The sequence below is a fragment of the Sminthopsis crassicaudata genome, chromosome 1 (genome assembly GCF_048593235.1).
Source record: "Sminthopsis crassicaudata isolate SCR6 chromosome 1, ASM4859323v1, whole genome shotgun sequence".
In the NCBI taxonomy this organism is placed as follows: domain Eukaryota; kingdom Metazoa; phylum Chordata; class Mammalia; order Dasyuromorphia; family Dasyuridae; genus Sminthopsis; species Sminthopsis crassicaudata.
This window is the reverse complement of record NC_133617.1, coordinates 280,720,640-280,742,846: the sequence shown is the minus strand read 5'-3', so window position 1 is coordinate 280,742,846 and position 22,207 is coordinate 280,720,640. Positions and strand designations below refer to the sequence as shown.

The 22,207-nt window shown below is 34.1% G+C and overlaps 1 protein-coding gene across 3 annotated transcripts in view; it reads right to left on the bottom strand.

Annotated features, from left to right (window-relative positions):
* Positions 1-21,750, bottom strand: part of KCNB2 (potassium voltage-gated channel subfamily B member 2) — a 493,206-nt gene extending 471,456 nt beyond the window's left edge. The window contains exons 1-2 of one of the 3 annotated variants that reach the window (XM_074278870.1): positions 21,621-21,750; positions 20,776-21,053 (exon numbers count right to left, since the gene is read on the bottom strand). The gene's annotated coding sequence lies outside the window, so the exon portion shown is untranslated. The other 2 variants (XM_074278869.1, XM_074278871.1) reach the window with 2 other exon arrangements.
* Positions 21,751-22,207: the final 457 nt, after the last annotated feature.

Here is a 22,207-nt window from a genome sequence, read left to right as displayed (position 1 = left end):
ATGATCCTAAAGATATAACTTTTGTATAAATTAAGATGAAATTTCAGAATTTCAGCTGGATAATATAGAATAACATCTAATAGATGAACATAGATCTGATTTAAGTCTGTCCATGTTACATAAATGTGGTATCAACCAAGCTTTCATGAATCTCCACAGTACATAGAATAAGACTCCAAAGAATAATCCAATCATACCCCCCCCCTTTTTTTTGAGGTGAAGAAACTGCTCTTTGGTGGCAGAAACAGGAAAATTTGGACCCTCTGGCTTTCATTCCAGGGTCCTTATACTGAGCCATACAGCTTTGTTTTTCTTTGGATGCTCAAAGTTTCTCTAAAGCCTTTATTTCTTTATACAACTCCTTGTCAAAATGTTGGGACAACAATAGCTGTAGCTCAAGTAGTGTGTTCTCTTACATATTGTTCTTCTTTTTTTTTCCTTTTCTTTTTAAAAGAATAGGATGGTTTCAGTCACCTAGCTGAAACACTCTTGGAAAGATACACCTTTAACTGTAGTTTGTATATCCTATCTCCCATTAGCTCAGTTTTTCCAGCACTACTTTTGAAGGCAAACTCTCAGATCTCTTCCAAAATGAATGCCAAAGGCTTTTTTTTTTTTAAGTCAGAAGATTTTCTTATCATTAACATAACATAGGCATAGGGGGATTACTAAAATATTCAGTGCATCATATTGTTCTTTCCATTATGTACTACTATTGAGATTTCTGTGGCAGCTAGATGGCACAGTATATAAAATGCCTAGAACCATAAAGATTTGAATTCAAATCCAGCCTCATACAGAACCTCTGCCTTAGTTTCCGCATCTGTAAAATTAACTGGAGAAGGAAATGGCAAACTACTCTAGTTAGTGTCTTTGCTAAGAAAACACCAAACAAAGTTACAAAGAGCAGGACACAAATAACAGCACTGAGATTTCTAATTTTTTTTTTTTTGGAATTGAATCAAAATAAAGTGAATTTATCCACACCTACCTACCTACTTACCTTCTTTCCTTCCTTCCTTCCTTCCTTCCTTCCTTCCTTCCTTCCTTCCTTCCTTCCTTCCTTCCTTCCTTCCTTCCTTCCTTCCTTCCTTCCTTCCTTCCTTCCTCTCTTCCATTCTCTCTTTTTAGGAACTCTGAGGAAATCCTAACACAAGTTCTAAAATATACCTTCCATGTATTATATATTATTTCAGATGCTGATGATGATACATAGATAATAGGATTTCTGCCAACAAAGTAGATTACATTGAAATTCTTTAATTCAATCTTTTTTTATTTCTTTCAAGGGGTAAACTAATATTTTTTGGCAACACACAGCAATCATCTCTTCTTTTTCAAGACAAATTTCTGATGCCACTATAAAGAAATTCATTTACCAATGTTATCTTTCCAGGAAAAATTATTTTTTTGCTTATTATGGAATAATTTGCATTTAACCCATTAAAAGACTATGGGTCACATTTCATCACAACAAACATCAAGACAATGTTCGAAATTATGTGATTTTCTTGAAATTTTGTTATATTAAACATTGATTGAAATATGTTGCCATATTTCTTGCATTTCTTGCTTGGGTTTAGCATTTTTTTCCCTTTTATTCCAATTTTTCCTATTTTGTCTATGACATTTTCTTAGTTATTTTTCTCCCATTCTGAGGTACCACAGCACCTATGGTCTAGATATTCTATGTATTTGGCATTAAATTGGATGTTGTTTACTTTTATGTGTTTATCTCAATGGAGGATAAAGATCCTCTGAGGGATTAGGGTCCCTTACAATGAATAAATGCAGTGTTTTCTCAAAGTTCATTGTTAAAAACAATGTGTCAGTCATAATAAACATTTATTAAGTGTTTATTATGTTACAGAGATGATTTTATATATAATCCCCCTTTTAAAATATTTCATTTTATATTAAATCTTTATTTATTGAGAAATATACTTATTAGGTTAAAAACACCAATAATTACTATGGTAGCACATAGGATACAGCCTAACATAGTAGAAAGAATACTGGATTTGTTGTCACAAAGACTGGATATGAATCCCAACTCAGATACTTATAGGTATGTGATCTTAGGCAAGTCACTTAACTTCATAGGATTCATTTTCCTCATCTACAAAGTAAGATTAATAATAACCCTTGCTTTAGAGGGTCATTGTAAGGATAGAATGAAATAATACATGCAATTTGCTTTGAAAATCCTAAAACATTGTTAGTTATTATTGTAAATGTCATACTAAACAAACCCACAACCTCAAAACAAAATATCTTTTTCTTTGAAATATTGGGAGGAGAATTTTTGTTCTATTATTTCAGTTGCAAGTTATTTTTGCATTTTTATTCATATTTTATGATTTTAAAAAGGTCATTACTACTGCTCTATTTTATTAGAACTAACAAGAAATTATAAATCGGTTCTAAAATATACAGAAAATGCCCAAATATGTGGATTATAAATTGAATGAAAATATAAAATGAAAGAAAAACATTTAAGGAAATTTGACAACCATGAAGTGAAATTTTAAAATCTTGAAAAATAATTATATCTCACATTCTACACACATATGCTAAATAATACAAATGTCATCTCATACACTGTCCCTAGCTATAATAGCATAAAGTGTCTCATTAGAGATTCTAAAAAAAAGGAATAAAGAATAAAGAGCAGGGAGAATTGTGTTGTCATTTGGGATTAATGTTGAACATGGACTTTGAACCTAAGAAGATGAGTCCCCTAGGCAAACCCATGCTTGGTATATTATTTAATCTGGAACCAGCTAATATTACCTTTACTGTCGGTTCTCCTGTAACACTTGTTTTGAACATGCCAATTTATTCTAATGTGACTGATATTTTAAGGAATGACATGAGTATAAATCAAAGTTTGTGAATATCTCATTTCCTTATATTCAGTTTTAACCATGAGTACCAAGGAGAATGCAGAAGATTGTACCATTTCACAATAACTGACTATAATCTGGATTCTAAATGTTAGAACTATTGAGTACCATATCACCCTAACAAAATACTGCAATTACTCAAATAACATTGATGTAATTTTAAAAATCATGTATGGAATTTTATTGTAATAACATTTATAACTGGCTTCCAATTCTCAGTTTTTTCCCTCTCCAACCCAAGCTCTTAAAGAACAAGTTTGACCTTATCCTTATGTTTAAAAATGTCCAATGGTTCTAATCCAGTCCAATTCAACTCAAAAAGTATTTATTGAGAATCTACTATGTACAAGGGACTGTGCTAGGTAACGGGAATAGAAAGAGAACCTTACAATAGTCTGTATCCCGAAGGAGTCTATAGTCTCTATTTTACATTGTATCTTCTTGTTACTAAGATAAAATTCAAACTTTTCAGCCTGACAATCCAAGTCCTTCACGTTCTGGCCCCAGCCTGTCTTTCCAGATTTATGGCCTACTTTTTTAGTCTTAATTCACATTAGTCCTTTTCACACTCTGTGTTTCAGCCAAACTGACCTACTTGCTGGTCCATGAATTCAGCATTTTGTAGCCTATCTTCCTGTCCTTTCATGGGCTACTTCCCATGCAAAGAAAGCCCTTCCTTCTTACCTTTGTTTCATGGAATTTATAACTTCCTTCAGTCAACCATCAATAAGTCAAATAACAAGCATTTAGTATGGATTAACTATGTCCTAGGAATTATACTAGATCCTGGGAAAAGAAAGGCTAAAAAAAAAAATAAAAAAAAAAAAAAAAGAAGAAGAAGAAAGAAAGAAAAGAAAGAAAGGAAACAATTCCTCTCCTTAAAGAATTTACATTCTTTTAGGGCAATGATAGGCACATATATAAGTATATAAAACATACACATACACAAACACAAACAATAAATACATGGTGACTTTGGGTAGAGAGCAGACATAGTCGGGAAGCATGAAGAAAACTTTTATTTAAAGCAGGATTTCAATTATTCTGTGTCATAAACCTTTTGGCAGTCTGGTGCAATGAACCCTCAGAATATAATTTTTAAATTCACAAAATAAAATACAAAAGATTATAAAAGTAACAAATCATATTGAAATATTTTATGATAATTTTTATATTTGTAGACCTCAGGATAAGAATATATTGATTTAAATGGTGGTGATTGAGCTGAGTTTTAAAGCAAACAAGAGATGAAGGTGAAGTAGTATATTCCAGTAGTATATTCCAGATGTGGGGATTGGCTGATGAAAAGGCATAGAGATAGATGGCATACTGAGTGTGAGGAACAGACAGAAAGTCAATTTGGCTAACCTGCAGAGTACAGGGAATGCAATATGGGAAAGTAGGTTGCTGGTAAGGTCTTTGAATGCTAAAAAAGGAGTTTATGTTTGATCCTGTCCTCACATGTGTAGATCTTGGCCTGTTGTGTATCTCTTTAGATTCATATTCCTTTTTGCAAAAAGTGTAAGAACACATGACTGGAGAGATTCCCTCCAATTCTTGATCTATACTCACATGTTCCTAGAGGCAATAAGGAGCCATTAGAGTTTATTAAGCAGGAGAGTGACAGAATTAGCTTTGAATTTTACTTTAGCAGTCTTTTTAGTAGCTGGATGGAAGATGGATTTATGAGAGAAATGAATTGAGGCAGAGAATCAAATAAGAAGGACATTGAAGTAGTCTTCAAGTAAAGGGACAATGAGGGCCTATATGAGGATGAGGATTGTAATTGGAGATAAAAGGAAAATTGAGAGAGATATTGTAACAGCAGAGAAGACAAAATCTGGCAGGTGATTAGATACATAGTTCTAAGGAGCGTTGTGAGTTGAAAACAGCCCTAAAGTGGTGGAACCTGGATGTGAGAAGGATGGATGGTAAAGCCATTCGAAGAAATTAAGAAATTCAGCTGAGAGGTGGATCTGGGATAAAAGATAATGAATCTTATTTTAGACATGTTTAATTTAAATATCCTATTGAACATCTAGTTTTAAATGTCCAATATACAGTTGTAAAGAAGTTGGAGTTCAGGCAAAAAACTAGATCTGGGAGTCATCTGCATACAGATGATAATTAAATTCAAGGGAGTTGAGAAAAGAGGACAGAGAAAAATGGGCCAAGATACACATTGTTAGGAGGAACGATATAGGTGATGAACCTGCAAGGGAGACAATGAAGAAATAGTCAAATAGGTTAAAAAAGAACCAAGATAAAACAAACCTAAGATAAGAGTATTCAGGAGAAAAAGGTGGTCAAAAGAGAACTGAAAAAAGTCACCTAAATTAGGAATTACCAGGTCACTGATAATTTTAAAAGGACTGGTTTCAATTGGGCAAAGAAATCAGGAGACAGATTGTAAAGGACTGAAGATTGAGATGTGTAGCTTATGAGGATAAATAGCTTTTTCCTCTAGAATAGATTGGTTTTCCTAGGAATCTGGCTGTGAAAATGGCTAAAATTCTTTTCTGATCATCTAATGAAATAATTTAAGATGCCCAAAATTCTTTGTGAAGTTTAAGGCTTTAACAATTATCTACATAAAACCTTTTGTAAACTTTAAAATTTACATAAATGTTAGCAATTAATAGCATTGGTAGTTAGTATTCTTTTTCTCATAAAACTATTTTGTATTTATTTAGAAAGCTGTTCCAGGCTTGTTAAATCAAATGGAACTGAATTTCTTTTAGTTATATTCCACAATAGAAGTTAAGCTCTGTGAGTTCAGGTACTAAAAGAAAAATGTCCTTGTTTACCCAGAGACTTGTGCAGTGCCTTGGACATAAAAGATCTTTAACAAATTCTTGTTGAGTTGAATTGAAACTGCATCTGTACTCTAATAAATGAGGAATCTTTTGTCTCTAAGTTTTCTGAGAATTGATGGAATATTGATATTTTAAAAATTTAGTTCAAAAACACAATTCAAGTAGGAACACAAAATATCATTTAAAATAAAGGTTTTCTTGTGTGTGAAGAATTATTTTCATTATATAATTTAGTTTTGAAACTATGTGCAAGAAAAGGGTAAACAATCTACTATTTCGGTGGTGCAGTTTTTCTTTGCAGAAGCAAGGGTTGCTGGACTAAAGTACTTTCATTTTCTTTTTTCCCAAGATGCTATAATTATGGGCTTTCCCCACTTTCTATCTTCCCTCTTACATGTTTGATAAGAAAGAAAATGTTCATTGGGTCCTTCTCCTATGGTTTCCAGATTTTCTCTAAGGCTAAGCTTGATTCTATGGTCTCTAATTCACTACATCCTTTAAAGGTATCTTGATGACTTTCAATTATATGCTATAAAAACTTTCCAGGCCCCTATATAATATACACTTCTTTTTAGATAATACATCTAAGGCCATGGCTGACTATCAAGGATAGATGACAGAGATGGATTTTTATGTGCAGTTTCATGCCTTCACAATGCCTGTCACCAAGACTTTCCTTGGCTATTTGGCATTAACTGACTCTGGAAATGACAGGGGAGGCAATACTCCAGCTCTGGTTTTAAAGCTCATAGTTTCAGATATATTTTCTACTTTCCAGCCTATTCCCTAAAATTCTTAGGCTGAATTTTAACTTCATTCACAGCTACTGACAACATCAACTTCTTGAATACATATATGGTTATTAACTATCAATTCCTTTCTGGGAGTGGGGTGGAGTTAGAACTAGCCCTTTGTAAAAATTTCTGCCTTTATTTACCTTTTAGATGCTTTACCTTTGCAGAGCTCTTTCTGCTAAAGTGGCTCCTTCTGCTAAAGTGGAGAACAATTTGATTAATTATTTATTTGGAAAGAGTTTTGAAAGAATTATTGCTATAGATATTTGGTGAGTGTATAGTCCAGTAGCAGGAGGGATAGATTTGGAGTCAACTTGAAGTCAACTCTTGTTTCTGTACCTTATTAATGTAATCGTGGACAAGTTATTCAATATTTCTTAACCTTAATTTATCCAACCATAAAATGAAAAAGTAGGGCAGTATAGCCTTGAAGATCCATCTATTCTATGTCTAAATCTATAATCAATAGCTAGAGGAAAAGGAAGTGATTAGTCTATGGAAATTATGTTCTAACAATGCAATTTCAGGGAAATGTGCTAGAAGGTAAGAAGTAACATTCTTGTTCCTTTTAAAATCATATCCCATTAACTTTTCTTGTTCTAGCTTTAACAGGCCTAATAAAATCATTCTTCATGGTAGAGGAAACATAAATAAAATAAGATCTGAACCCTTCAGTCTTCTCAGAATTGTATGATTTTATTATCTCATTCAACCACAGCAGCAAACCTATTCTTCTTTTTTTCAATATTGTTTCTTCTATTGTTCTCCAATATTTCTTTTAAAAATCTTTTTTTTGTTGTTGTTGTTTCCCTTATAATTCAATGTAAGCTTTAGTTCATCCTGATCTCTGGTGCTTCTAATTAATAATATTTTGAGGGAAAACTGAATCAACTTATCTTACACACCCTGGGAGAGCAGTGCCCATTCATGGTGCTAATCCCAGGATTGCTATGGAAGCTTTTATTTGCTCAATTTCTTACCTGAGCCAATCCATCATTTCTTTAGCAACCTGGTGACTCCCTACTCAGTGGAATTCATCATATTAGTGTCAGATTTAGTACAGATTCATGATCAGTATAGCTAACAGCAGCTCAGAATTCTGAAGCTCAAGCAATCCCCAATCCTGAGATCCGCACCATTATACCCCACTCCTAAAATTATTCTTAAAGTTCTATGCCACATTTTTCCATTTCTTTTCGATTACTTGTCCAGTAGTCAGTTTTTAGATATGCCTCAAAATCTAAATTGGTCAGTGATACTTTCTTCATAAAATTGGCATGGGGGTTGAAAACAGGTACCTCATAGTTCCCCTTAAATTATCTTATATCTCTGACTTAATAAAGTCATATGGAGTCATATTTTATCTACTCTATTCTCCAGGACTGCTTATAATTATTTCTTCTTTTGCCCTCTAAATCTAGAACATGCTGTTCTTATATTCTCTTCTTATGCTCTGAAAATTAGAATATAGTCATATAACCATAGATTTAAAGCCTAAGGGATTTCAGAATCCATTAGTACAGCCCTTTCATTTTATAGATGGGCCCTAAAGAGGTGATTAAGTGACTTACCCAAAGTCACACAGGAAGGAAAGGTCAGATCTGGCATTTAAATGCAAGTCTTCTGACTCCAAATTATCACAGTTTCTGCTTTACCACACTGCCCTCAGAAGAAACAGTTGAAGCCACAATCTTTGACATAATCATTTTCATGATTTTAATCATAACCTCTTAGCAGATAACTTCCAGATCTATATTTTTGCTCTAAATTCCCTCTTTGACAGAAACTTTTTAATGGAATTTCCACTAAAATGTGACCATGGCACTTCAAACTTCACATATCTCAAACCCATATTAGCTTATTATCCCTAAACCCAGTCCTTCTACCTGACTTCTCTACTTTGTTTATTCTGCTATTATTTTTATTCAAGCTCAAAATATTGGAGTCATTTTTTACTTTTCCTTCTCCCTCATTCTATGTATCAAATTCCAGTCATTAAATACAATAATTTCATTCTTTCAAATATATCCTAACTAGGACATTTAGCACATACCTCTTCCCTGGACTACTGCAACAGTCTCCTAACTCATTTCTACTAATCCAGCATTTCTTTTCTTCAATCTCTCCTTCAGATCACTTCCAAAATAAATTTCCTAAAATGTAGTTCTGATAACATTAATCAATCATTCCTAGAAATTAGTAGAGGCAGGAAAAACACAAGCATCTTGGAAAGGATACAGAAATTCTTGAGAGGGAGGTGCTGTGTGAGAGAGAAATCTATCACCTTGGATCATCTATGACCTCACATTGTGAATTAGATCAATGCAACAAAGATTTAAGAGTTTGTTTTGTAAAATTATTGGAACAAAATGAAGAACAGACTTTACATTCAAGAACTTGAATTCCATTTGATGATATAAATAAACAGATAAGAGCATATAAATTAAAGGACAGAGAAAGGAAAAGGGGAGAGATATAGAGAGACAGAGATATAATGAGAGACAGAGACAGAGAGAAGAGAAAGGAGGAGAGAGAGAAAGAGGGAGAGAGATGAAGGGAGAGAGAGAGAGAGAGAGAGAGAGAGACAGAGAGAGAGAGAGAGAGAGAGAGAGAGAGAGAGAGAGAGAGAGAGACAGAGAGACAGAGAGAGAGAGAGACAGAGAGAGAGAGACAGAGACAGAGACAGAGAGACAGAGAGAGGAGAAAGAGGAGAGTAACAAACAGACAGAGACAGAGAAAGAGAACAATAACAAACTAACAACTAGGATCAGAAACAGTTTTTCATATGAGACGGAACATAAGTTAAGCCTAGGAATGTGGGGATTTTAAGAGGAAGGAAGCTTTGCAGCTGTAGGAGACAGTTGTGCAAAGGTCTGGAGGCAGAAGAGGCAAAGCTAAATTCGGGGAACAGCAACTAGGCCAGCTTAGCTGGAGTGCAGAGTATGTGAAGGAGACTAATATGAAGTAAGCTTGAAAAAGAGACTGGAACCAAGCTGTGAAGAACTTTAAATACCAACGAACAGTTTGTATTTCATTCTAGAGGCAATAAGTAGTCATTGAAGTTTCTTTGTAGGAGAGTAACATGATAAGACTTGCTTTATAAAGATTATTTTGTATTTTGGAGGAGGATAGCATGGAGAAAAAAGAGGTTGAAGGCAAGGATTCCAATTAAAAAACCCTTAAGATAGTCAAGGTTGAGAAGTGATGAAAGCCTGAACTAGTTGGTGGTCCTTTGAGTTGGGAAAGGAAAGGAAAAAAAAGTTCCAAGAAATGTTATGGAAGTAAAAATCTGCAAGCCTTGTAAAATACTTGTGTGCTTGTGAGAGAGAGAAGAGTTGACAATCACTAAGAGGTTATGAATTTAGGTGGCTAGAGAGATGGTGTCATTTTTATCAAAGTTAGGCAAGATTGTAGGATAGCTTCTTGGAGAGGCATAATCAGTAATACTTTAAATATTTTGAAATTATTATGCTTATGAGACAATCTAGCTGGAGAGGTTAGGTAGATCATGATGCCAAACTCAATTAAGACTTGAAATATAGTTCTGGAAGTTACTTACAAATAAATTGAACCCACTGACTTCACTAAAAAAAGTGATGAGGAAATGGCTGGCAACAAAACCCATAAACTGATAGAGTAGTGGTGATGAATTAAATAAATTACTCAAAGGACACAGAGATTTGGCACTTCTAACCTACTTCTACTACCCTCCTCTTTAAGGATCCATAACTATCCCATTTATTTTTACCTACAGTTCCAATATGGTGTCCTCTAAATTTGCTAGCCCTCTTGAACAAAAAACCTTGATTATCCTGCTGAGTATAGGCCTTGATCAAATTCATGATCAAAAAATTTTAATGGCTTCCCAGTGTGCAATGAAATATGTCCAGATATTTTAGGCTTACCATTCAGGGACAACTACAATTTGGCTGCAACTTCTGTACCATTATCTCAAATTTCTTCTTTTTATGTAACTTATGTTGACCTAAATTAGATATCTAGCTATTCTCTGAGCAAGATCCATACTTTTCTGCTTTCCTGTCTTTTGTCATGGCTTTTCTTATACCAAGAATGCCATGCCTCTGATCTCTAGTGAAATCATATCCATCCTTCCTTCATTCAAGTCAAGTGCTGCTTCTTCCAAAATATGTGATACCTCTATTCCTTTCAAGTTACTTTGTACGTCACAGGAAATTATTATATACTAACATCAATTTGAGAGCACCAATCGTATCATATTCATCTTTTCATCCCCATCAACACCTCTAACTGGGTATTACATAGGCATTCAAAAAATGGTGATAATATAGGAGTATGGGATTTTGTGTTGTACAGCTCTTGATGAGTTGTTTATTTTAATCCAGCAATTTAATAAATAAAGAAATTAATTCCTTAAGTAGTTGAATGGCTTGTCCAAAATAAGAAATCTATCAAGTAGAAGAGATAGGATTTGAACCCAGGTCTTCTAATTCACAATCTAATAATCATACTGCACTGTTGTCTCCTCCAATTTTTTTTAGACTGTTGTTGCTGAATTAGCAGAATGGGTTGTCTGAACTACATGCACCACTGCCCAGTCATCCACTATAAACAATTTAAGCATCCTCATATAGCAAAACCCAGATCATTAAGTAACATTTATTAAGAATTCCATCTGTTCATGACACTTTATAAATATTCTTCCTATCCTTTCCTCCTCCATTTCTTCCCATCCCCACTCCCAATCTAGCATGTGTTTCTGTTCTGTAAAATCCTCAGAAGCTTCAATGATGATAAATAATTAATGGCAAGAATACAAGACAGATGGATTGAATGACCTGTTAAATTCCATGAATCCTCTGCAATACTTTAAAAGATTTGTGATCTCATTATTGTGACCCCTCCTTCCATCTAGGCAGATCACCACCTTTCTGTGAGTTAGTAATTGTTTTAATCAGTTGCTGTGACTATAAAATTCATGATCTGATAGATAACCTTTTTGTGATTAGCCTCTCTGCTCTGCTTTGGGCTAGCTCTTGGGTGACAATCTGTCATGAGGCCTATATTTGAAGTGCATCTAGCTTGAAAACACATGTCAGAACTTATGCTATTCTGGCATAGCATTAAAAACCCAGGGTCACCTCAGTGTGGAATTGCAAAAGGATTTGAATCTTTACATGTTAAATTTACTATTAATAAAATTTGGCAGCATCTGATAAAAATCCATTAAAGTATTTCATAACTAGCATGAACTCACCAACCCTGTAAGACAGAAATGTATGAATTATGATGACATATGGAATGCTAGATCCACCAAGAAGACATGTAAATGTTCTATTATTACACAATCAATGTCAGCATTATAAATGTAATATAAAATGTGTAGCCTATCAGATGACAATATTGAAGCATACCTTCAATTTCCTTAACCTATGGTGGTCAGTTAATAATAAAAGAATTTCAGGATAAAGTGAGCTTTCAATAGTAGTTTGTATTTAGATCTTATAGTGCTGAATTTAAAATGGGACTTAAATGTTATTCTCTCAGAAATCAGAGAAGGAAGGAAGAAGAAAAGAATGAGGCAAACAAGCAAGCATTTATTAAATGCCTACTCTTTGCCAATCATGATGCTAATCACTTTACAAATATTATCTTATTTGATCCTTATGAAAACCCTGGGTAATAGGTGCTATTATTACCCACAATGTACACGTGAGGAAACAGACAAATAACTTAAGTGACTTGCCCAGGGTTATACAATTACTAAGTGTCTGACACCAAAGTTGACTTGGGCTTTCCTGATTCCAGGCCCTAGCTACTGCATAGTCTACTTGCCCCTAAATTGCACAATTGTCCCTCTTTGAAAAATCCAATTGTAATCTCATTTGTACCATTTCCACAAAATAGTCGTATTTCTATAATGAAATTCAGAATTTCTGAGTACTTAGAAAGATACAATAAATAGAAAGATTGGACAATTTTAAGGGAAACTTGAAAGAAAAAAACCTCGTCTCTGTGCTATACTGATGGGGAATTTATCATACAATTCTGAAACTTTCCTTATTCAATGTTTATACTAGCTCTCTATTTTATTCTTCTTTTGGATGAAAGAGAAAGAAAAACTGATTATTCTTTATATAGTATTAAACAAATTTAAGTCTTTGCCCTCTACACTAATGCTACTAAGTCCAAGTGATTTAAAATTTAAGAGTCAAACCCAACATAGGAAAGACAAAATATATGATTATGATAGATGTATATGTATGTACCAACAAGAAATCCCTGTAGTATATACCAAGATATGTAAGACACATTACCTATACTCCAGTTTTCAGTAATCTAAGAGCAGCACACTCACAGTGTTAAGACAGAATATGAGAAGTGTCATAAAGAACATGCAAAATAGAGCTCTTGGAATTTAGAGTAGGAAAAGAGCATATCTACTTTAAGAGATCAGGAAAAAATGTCCTAGGAAGAGACATTTAATCTGGGCCTTGAAGAATTGGTGTGATTTCAATAAGTGAACACTATAGAGTACATTATTTCTTTCATTAGATCATTATACAAATATAAATAAAAATAAAAATAGATTTTGAGGAAGCAAGAGATAAAAATAAGATATAGTCCTTGGCCTGAAGGATTTTATAATTCAGTGGAGCATGTGAAATACATATACAATTAATACAAATAGAATAGCTGAAGCATGAGCAAGGATTAGTGAATCAGTAAATCATACTAGAAAGGTCCTTAGAGATGAAGAAAGCTAACCTTCTCATTCTGTAGGTAAGGAAACTAAGACTAAGTTTCATAGAAAACTAGACTTAGTCAAGGCAAACTGTCAAGATGGTGCTTTTTCCACTTTATTACAACTTCCATCAACTATGATTAAGATTCACAGAGAGTAGTTCAGAACTGAAAAAATACGTGAATGCAAATATGCAGGGGGAGAGACAGGTAATATGCATGGAAAACAAATAATAGCAATGATAAGAATAGGAAAAAAATTGTGAATGGCAATGGAAATTGACCAAAATTCCATGTTTGGTTCACTTTTCTCTGGCATTAGAGTTATAAATGATTTTCATTTTATCATTTTCAAACTAGTTATAGAAAATTCTAAATTTAAGGAAGGAATCAGGCTTTTAAATTTGATTATTTAATGTATATTCTGAGATGTCATGAGTCCACTTCTTGTTACCTATGGATATGACAGTTTAAGCTCCAAATTCATCCCCCAAATATTGTTCAAATAGAAGAACCTCAGCCCATATAGATTTTTTAAAAATCAAAAACTAAATAACTTTTATTAAAATTATTAGCATCTAATTGAGATTTTATTTTTAATGCTTTAGGTGAATTGTGGTAATTTACCTAATAGACTTCTAATCTCTTTAGTAATATTTAGTAAGTGTTTAAAAGGTTAGGCTTTGGACAGAAGATGGTACCATTAATTCTTTATAGCTCTTTGTTTATAGGATTAACTAACACCTATCCCTCACAAAAGAGAAGGTTATCCTATGCCAACAAATATACTTTTAGAAAATGTTTTAGAGGAGTCTAGATGATGCAAATGTTTCTAGAATGGCTTCCTTCTAAATTAAAAAAAATCTAGTCACAAAGCTTGGTTTCCAATTTAATATAAAATACTCATTCACAAATTTGTTTTGGGGGAAAAATACTATTTCTTTGAATTTAAGTGGTTCAAGGGTTAAGAAGAACACACACACACACACACACACACACACACACCCCTATTTCTATTAAGCTTTCTATTTCCATTCTTTCTGTAATGTCTAATGACATTTTTTTCTATTAGGATTTGGAGAAAGACTTCCACTACAATTTTAAAATGAGCCTTATATTATAAGGGAATTAATATTTAATGATAGAATGATTAATAATTGTGATTTTATGAACCAGAGACATTCACTGTGAGAGCTACTAGACACATTTACTTCAAAACAGCCAGACTTGGAAAACAAGAGCAAAATCTGCTAACATTCCATAATTTGCATTTTTTATATAGCTATATTTCAGGACTTTGTTTTACAAGTGTTTCTATTTTACCTTGACATTGTAGAATTGGCAACATTTTTATCTGCGAAGGCACCAAAACAAAGGCTCCAAGGGACATGCATATGAGAACATTTAAAAGATTTTTTTAAAAAGGTGCATTTGCTATAAGAGGCTAGAGAGAACAACACAAATATAAAGCTTCCATAGCCATGTTTCCCAATGTAAATCAGTCTTCATTTTAATATTTCTATGAAGCTATGAAATTGGCAGAATGGGAACTGTTGTTATTTGCAGAATATTTTAATCTTGTTTGTATGTTGTCTCTCTCATCAAAATCTAAGCTTCTTAAGGGCAAAAGCCTTATTTTTGTGTTTCTTTTTAACTTTTATCATTTAGCACAGTGACTCACAAATATTAAGTAGTCAATAATTATTTGTTGACTGATTGCTAAGACTTTTCAAATTTTTATATTGATCTAAACTAAGATAGCAGAGAACAACAAAAGAGATGAAAATTATGTACGCCTTTTGTGTGCGTATGTATGTTAAAGTAGTGTTATAAACTATTTTTGTCATTTTGCAATTTTTAAACAAATTTCATTTTAAATTTGTGAAATAAAACAAGCATTTCCATAGCATGACACAATAATGCTTTCTGTTGAAATTATAATGGACATGTTGCAATCATATCTGACACATATTATTTGAAGGAGAAATGAAATGAAAATTCAATAATGAGGATTTGTGCAAATAATCTGGTTACTTGTGATCACTCAGAAAATATTAGACCAAATTTCTAATTTTTTAACCCATATTTTAAACATTAAGTAAAAAAAAGGTTATACATTTTTAGGAGAAAAATTGTCTAAAGGATGGTATGTGTTTTCTTCATTAAAAAAAAAAAAAAAAACAACTAATGAGTTTATTTTGAGGGTTTTTTGTTTTTGTTGTAACTCATCCTTTTGGGAACAATTTCCATTTCACTGCAGAGAAGTGATATGGTTAAAACTGTGGTTTCACTAGTATAGGGAACTAAAATAGGTGAAAAAACTGACTCTATCCATGCAAATCAGCACCTGTAACTTAGTAGTCTTAGAAAGTTGCTTACAACACTCAGACAAATCACTTGCTCAGTGTCATACAGTTTTATAAATCAGATGTTGGGACATGAACCCAAGTTTTCTTGACTTTAAGGGTAGCTTGATATGTACAACACCGTCAAATCCAAGCTATATTTCATTTGGAGAAGTCTTTTATCCATGGGCTTAATAAAATTATTTTTGTGACTTTAGTAATGCTGTTAAAACATGAATATCACAATGCTAGAAATGTGAATTATATTAATATATTGATATTTACCATATTCAAAATAATTCTCAAAATAAAAACATTAAACATAAATCTATGATATTGTAGTAGAAATGTTAACATTTATGAAATCTATCTTGCTCTACATAATATAGCTTTTGTAGAGTGAGGAATTTCTTATGTTTTAGCAATCTTATAATTCTTTAGCCTTAAACAACCTTCCATTTCCAATTTACATCTCAAGTGATTGTTTCCTTTTTGTTTAAAATTTCCCTATTACTTGGCTTCTTTTCAAACACTATCTCTTAGCAAACTTTAAGTCACTAATCATAAATGTTAGCTGTTGTTTTTGTTGTTGTTATTATTTTCCATAGTAAGTCCTGATAATGACCAATATCTAACAACAAGCTCAAAACTAGTAGATTTAGCCTCTATTTATAATTCTGTTCCTAAACAAATAGTTTGATTATTTTAAACTGATGGCAAATATCTTCATCATGGCTTGTTCTATGAAGACACAGAAGAGAAAATATTTTTCAGCAAAGTACTTGGCACTGTCAAATGACATCAGAAACTGATACTTAAATTTTCACACACACACACACATATACATACACACATACGTATATAAAACAAATGTAACTTGAGAAATTAAACAAGCATTTCCATAACATAATAGAATAGAAAAAATATGATTGAATATTAAACTACAAGTCTATTATGTTAATTTGCTATTAGTTTTTGGTAGAAATAACATTAAAGGAAAGGCATTACTGCCTGCTTTGCAACCACATGCTAAAGACCATGAAAGCTTCCCATTTGACTTACAGCAAAATCCTCTTATTAGAATGCAAGCTTTTTGATAGTAAGAATGGTCTTACTCCTCTATTTATATCTCTAGCATTTAACAGACTGTTTCTCAGATAGTACATGCTTAAAAAATGCTTTATTCCTTCATTCACTAGAATAGTGTTGAGTCTGGCAAAGGGTTGGTCATCATCATGTATTAGCTGGTTTTCTTAATACAATATATATGGTTGCTGAAGTTGGACACTCTTCTCTTTTAGATAGCTATAGAGCCTAAATGATAGAAATAAAATAGAGTATTCTTTTCCTAGATTCTGGAAACATAAGAAAACAGGTAACAAATTTAAGAACAGGAAGATATATTAAAGGTCATCTATCCCAAATCCTTCATTTGACAATTGAAGAAATTAATATTCAGAGAGGGGCTAAGTCCATGGTGAAATAGACAATAAGTGACAGAGCAAGGATTTGAACTTAGTCTTCTGATTTTATACCCAGATGGACAGCATAAGTTAGAATGAATCCAGAACTTCCTTTAAGAATGACTTGAATTTGAAATTCTCTTATGTACATTTCTACATACCAAAGAATGCCTGATTTTATGTTATACCTTAAATAATTCACTAGTGTATTTTTTTTAGATTGTTTGGATTGTATATTCTGTAATGCTAGAAACTAATTTGTATTTCTTTTGTGGCCATCAGTCTAATATTGTGCTGCATTTATACATTTATGATTGACATTAAGATAATAATATGATAGACATTCAAGAAGAGTAAAATAAACAAATAAATGAAATCAATCAAGTGAACATAGTGTTGTTCAACAAACAGAAAGGAATATTGCTTTTAAATCCATTCATTAACAAATCAGGGCTTATAAAAGATATTATACCATAAACTCCATATGGGAAAAAATGCTATTTTATCTAGATTTGCATCTCACTTATTAAATGTATGTGTGTTTTGTTTTTTCGTGGGAGGGGGGAAAAGTTAAAAAACTTCTGTGAATTGGAAAGTATATTATCTTACAGAGTCAATTCTATATACTCATCCCTACTTTTAGCAAATCAATGTATATAAAACAAGAATAAAGGATTTATCTGAACATTATTTAAATGACAGGAGACAGAAATGGGTGTAAAGATAAACATGGGTTAAGAACTCAGGAGGATCATATGTCATTTGGGCTAAAAGACTAGGTTGATTTATAATTAAAATTCTAGATACTTTCTGATTTTGGAATGGGTGTAATGAAATCTTTTCCAAAAATCAACTTGCCATTTACTTTCATGTACCACATATAACATTCATGTTGGTTTCATCTTTTTCTTTAAAACTTATGAAAATGACACAAAGCTCTATAATTTTGTGGAAAAGTTAGTTTAAGCAGCATTGCTAAATCTCACGGTCCATCACTTGTCCAAAGAAAATGGATTTTTTAAATAAATGAAAAGTATTTCCATTAAAATATATAAAGACATTTAAAAACTTTATACTAAGACAACCATAAATTGAAGGATGTTCTCTAGGATTTGATTTCTAAGCAGTAATAATATAGTGTAGAAGAGTAAAATGTATCCCAAAGGGGATTATATATTCCTAGATTTCCCATTGATATTTTCTAAGAGTTTGTCACTAAATTGTACTCCTCTAAGCATAAATTTAACAAAGTGAAAAAGTTCTAGTCTTTCTAGAACACCATTTCCAAAAAAATTAAGCAAAAACCTCATAAAATATATACTTAAAATACTGAGTAAAGAGAAGCTACATGCTGGGGCACGTTAATATACATGAAATCAATCTTGATGATGTGGACAGATAAAAATGGGTACTAAACCTACGGCAGAAATAGCATCCATTTCTGCCATTTTTCTAGCTATCTCATTTCTTTCTATTACACTACAAATTAGGTGGGAAATGTAGATGTTTATAAAACACCGAGGAAAATTCCCTAGAGTGTATATGAAAAGTAGGCAAAAAATAACGATTTCTTATAATTGTATTATTTTTGTAGGTATGTCTGAAAACTTGGAAAGTGAGAAAGATGGTGGTATTGAGGCTAACAAAGTGAGGATGGGAATAGCAACAAACCCATGAATAGATTGGTGTGCATGTTTGAAAAAGCTACAGAAAGAACAAGACCAGGGTAAAGGAAGAAAGATGCCAAGTCCAAAATCTCAAGATAGAAATTGCAGATTCCTTCCCCATCCCCTTGTGGTAAGGAGTGCCAAAGAGAGGTTTAAAAGAAGAGGAAAAGGAAGCAGAAGGAAAAAAAAATACAGATTCCCTTCTTTTTGTCTAAAAGTAAGAGCAAATACTCTTGAAAATAAAGGAAGAAAAGCATATTATGCATTGTGATCATTATGAATATTCAGCATACTACTAGAGAGGCCACTGGAAGAGAGTATTCTGTTTAATTTTTTAACCCTTTTAAATCTACAGTATGTTTTTAGATAATTATCATTTATTATGCAATAATAATATGCAATAAATAAATGATTGCACACTAATAGTCTGAGAAAATGAATATAGCTACAATAAATTAGTAGTTTATTTATGCTAGACTTTTTGGAGGTACATTAGCTCTTTCAAGTTAGTAAGCTCCTTTTACTTTATTAGAAGAGTATATTTATTTAATGGAATCAAAGAGAAAGTTTTTTTGAGAAAGTTAATGTATCTACATTAAGTGAGCAGTACACTCATGCCTTATGTAACACAAATGATAGAATCATTCAGTAGCACTCCTAGAAATAAACACATACACATATGCCATAGGAGATAATGCTTAGTTAAAATACCATTTTAAAACTTGGTTAACTTGAAAATGTAGAGTTCTTAACTTTTTCCCCATGTAGAAATTTGCCTGTATTGCCAAAAATAAAGTTTAGAAAACTTTGTGTTTATATATATATATATATATATATATATATATAATTTATAATATATATACAGAGTATAAAGCTTTAAGAATAGAAAGATTTCCCCAATTTTTTCCAGATTATTTTCCTGTTTTAAAATATCAGTTATTCTGCATTGTAGAATAATACTAGATCAAATCTTTCTTTGAGCTTCTTCTAAGATTTAATATCTTGACTAACCTTCAATTGCTACAATATCTGCTTCAACCAATAGTGCTACATCTTAAAAACAATTATCCAGGATACTTATTTTACATATTAAATAGACTTATTTACATATTAAAATGGGCTTATTAACAAAATATCAACTAGACAAGAAAGTAAAATATGATTAAAATATCAGCATTACATAACTTGGATGAAATCAGAGCCTCAGAACTGAACTCAAAATAAATTTGTGTATGATTAATTTTACTAGTGTAAATACATGGATACACAAATGCATTTTATGTCAATAACAGTAACATTATTATTTATAGATTTTTATGTATTTAACTTCAATCTGCTTATATGTGTACACAAGTATATTTTATTGTTTACAGTGTGTACACATTACTTTTTTAAAGAAAGAAAATATTTGATAGTAATATCACTCTGGAAAAGATCTTAGAACACTACAAACAAATGATTAAGTCAAATGGGAGATACCTTTTAGTATCATTCATGGAAACTGTTTCCCCAGTTCCTCTAAACAGTGTGTTGGAAATATCTATGAAGCATTTTTCTTTGAGAAGCATCGCACACTCAGAAAACATGCTAAAAAACTGGAACCCCAACAACCCCGGTTAGCTTGGAAGAAATCAAATGTATTGCCAATGTATCCTGAAGACAGTTAAATACATCAATCATGTGGCAATCCTTAAATCCTGTCCCAGCAGGAGAGAGGGAACGATAGGGAGAGACAGAAATAGACATAGAGAAAAAAGACATTTAAGAAGAAATATACCTAACTCCCTAAGAGCAAATAGCCTGCAAAATAACATTACCCACCCCTTCTCAAAAGGGCTCTTCCAGAAGCGCTTAGGTGGTTTATATTTTCGGTGACTCCTTCTATAGAATGAGAGCTCCATACATTTTATCATGCCTTAAGTCAGCTTTGTGTGTAAGTCCACTCGGCGCCATATGGCAGTTTCCACCCCCTTTCGCAACTCAAGTCAGGCTAGCCTGATGCGATGATTCATTTGGAAAGGAAGACCCTCATAGGGGAACAGAAATGCCCCAGCCACTTACCTAGCTCAAACAGACCACGGTCGGCAGTCAGCACTGGCTTGTGCACCACAAAGGGCTGTGGGATTCCCCCCTCTCTCAGGGGGCTGCTCACTCTGCGATTCCCTTCACCAATGATGTGTCGCTGGAAATCCCCCTCCCCTCCAAGGAGAGGAGGGTCCTCCTAGCTGGATGGAGCTCGTGTTGTTTTTTGCTCTCTACATCTCTGACTCTGGTTCATCTTCTCTTGTAGGAAGGCTCAATGGAGAGGCGGCAGGGGGAAGCAGGAGGAGGAAGACATCCTTAAAAAGAACAATAATCTTCATCGCTCCCTTCATCTAGTGTCCGCACTCCCTACTGTCCCCCCACCCGCCTCAGCCTCCCAGAAAAGAAAGAAGACAAATTAAATAAAAACATATCAGCGCCGTTGCTTGGCTAGGATCGCCTTGCAGAAGGAGGGAAAGCGGAGGCACAGCCAACCCTTGCTGTTAAATCTCCCTTCGGCTGGCTGCATGTGACAAGGCGGCGGCGGCGGAGGCTGTTGCTGCTGCAGCTGGTGGGGGTGGTTAGTTGGTGGCTGTTGGGGTGTGTGCGTGTGTGTGTATATGTGTGTGTATATGTATTGAGGTTCGGGATGGATCCAAAAGCATAGGTAGGAGAGACAGGGAGAGCTTGGAAAGCAGCGGGCTCCAGTCACAGACGCTGGCTAGCACGCGCACACACAATGGCACACACACACACACACACACACACACACACACACACACACACACACACACACACACACACACACACACACACACACACACACGGACCCACAAACCCTCCCTTCCCCTTGATTCCTCCTCCCTCCGGCCCTCCTCGCATACATAGAGGTTCGAGCGGCCGCAAGCGGCTGCTGCCACTGCCACCTTCGCCTTCCGTTCCTCCTAATTTTCAGCTCTTAATGTGGGTGGTTGTAGACTAAGGTGGGGTGGGGTCGGGGCTGTGAAGCTAAGAGGATTGAGTGCTACCAAGGACAGCAACAGATCCGGCTCTCGCCCCACTCGCTAGAGAGCGAGCGCCCCCGAGGAGGAGTCAAGAGCGGGCTCCGAGAGGGCGGGACACCTCCCACACCTAGCAGAGGCTAGTCCCTCCCCAGCCTTCCTCTTCACCCCAGGGCTCAGTTTCACACCCACCTGCCCCGCCCTCCCCTCCCTCAGAGGGTCAGGGCAGTGGGAGGAGCCAGGGAGGACCCTGTACAGGCGGAGAAAACGAGCGGGGGACGTCCGCTTTGCGCTCAGCCCCGAGGCGCTCCCCGGAGGCGAAGAGGGATTCCCTCTCTGCTAGCCTGCCGCTGCCGGGCTTTTCCCTACCCCGCCTCGGATAGAGTCGGGAAGCTTACTCTTAGGCTTTGGGAGCTGGAGCGAGGGAGCTGAAGGATGGAACGGGGTCCACAGTGATCATCACCTCGACT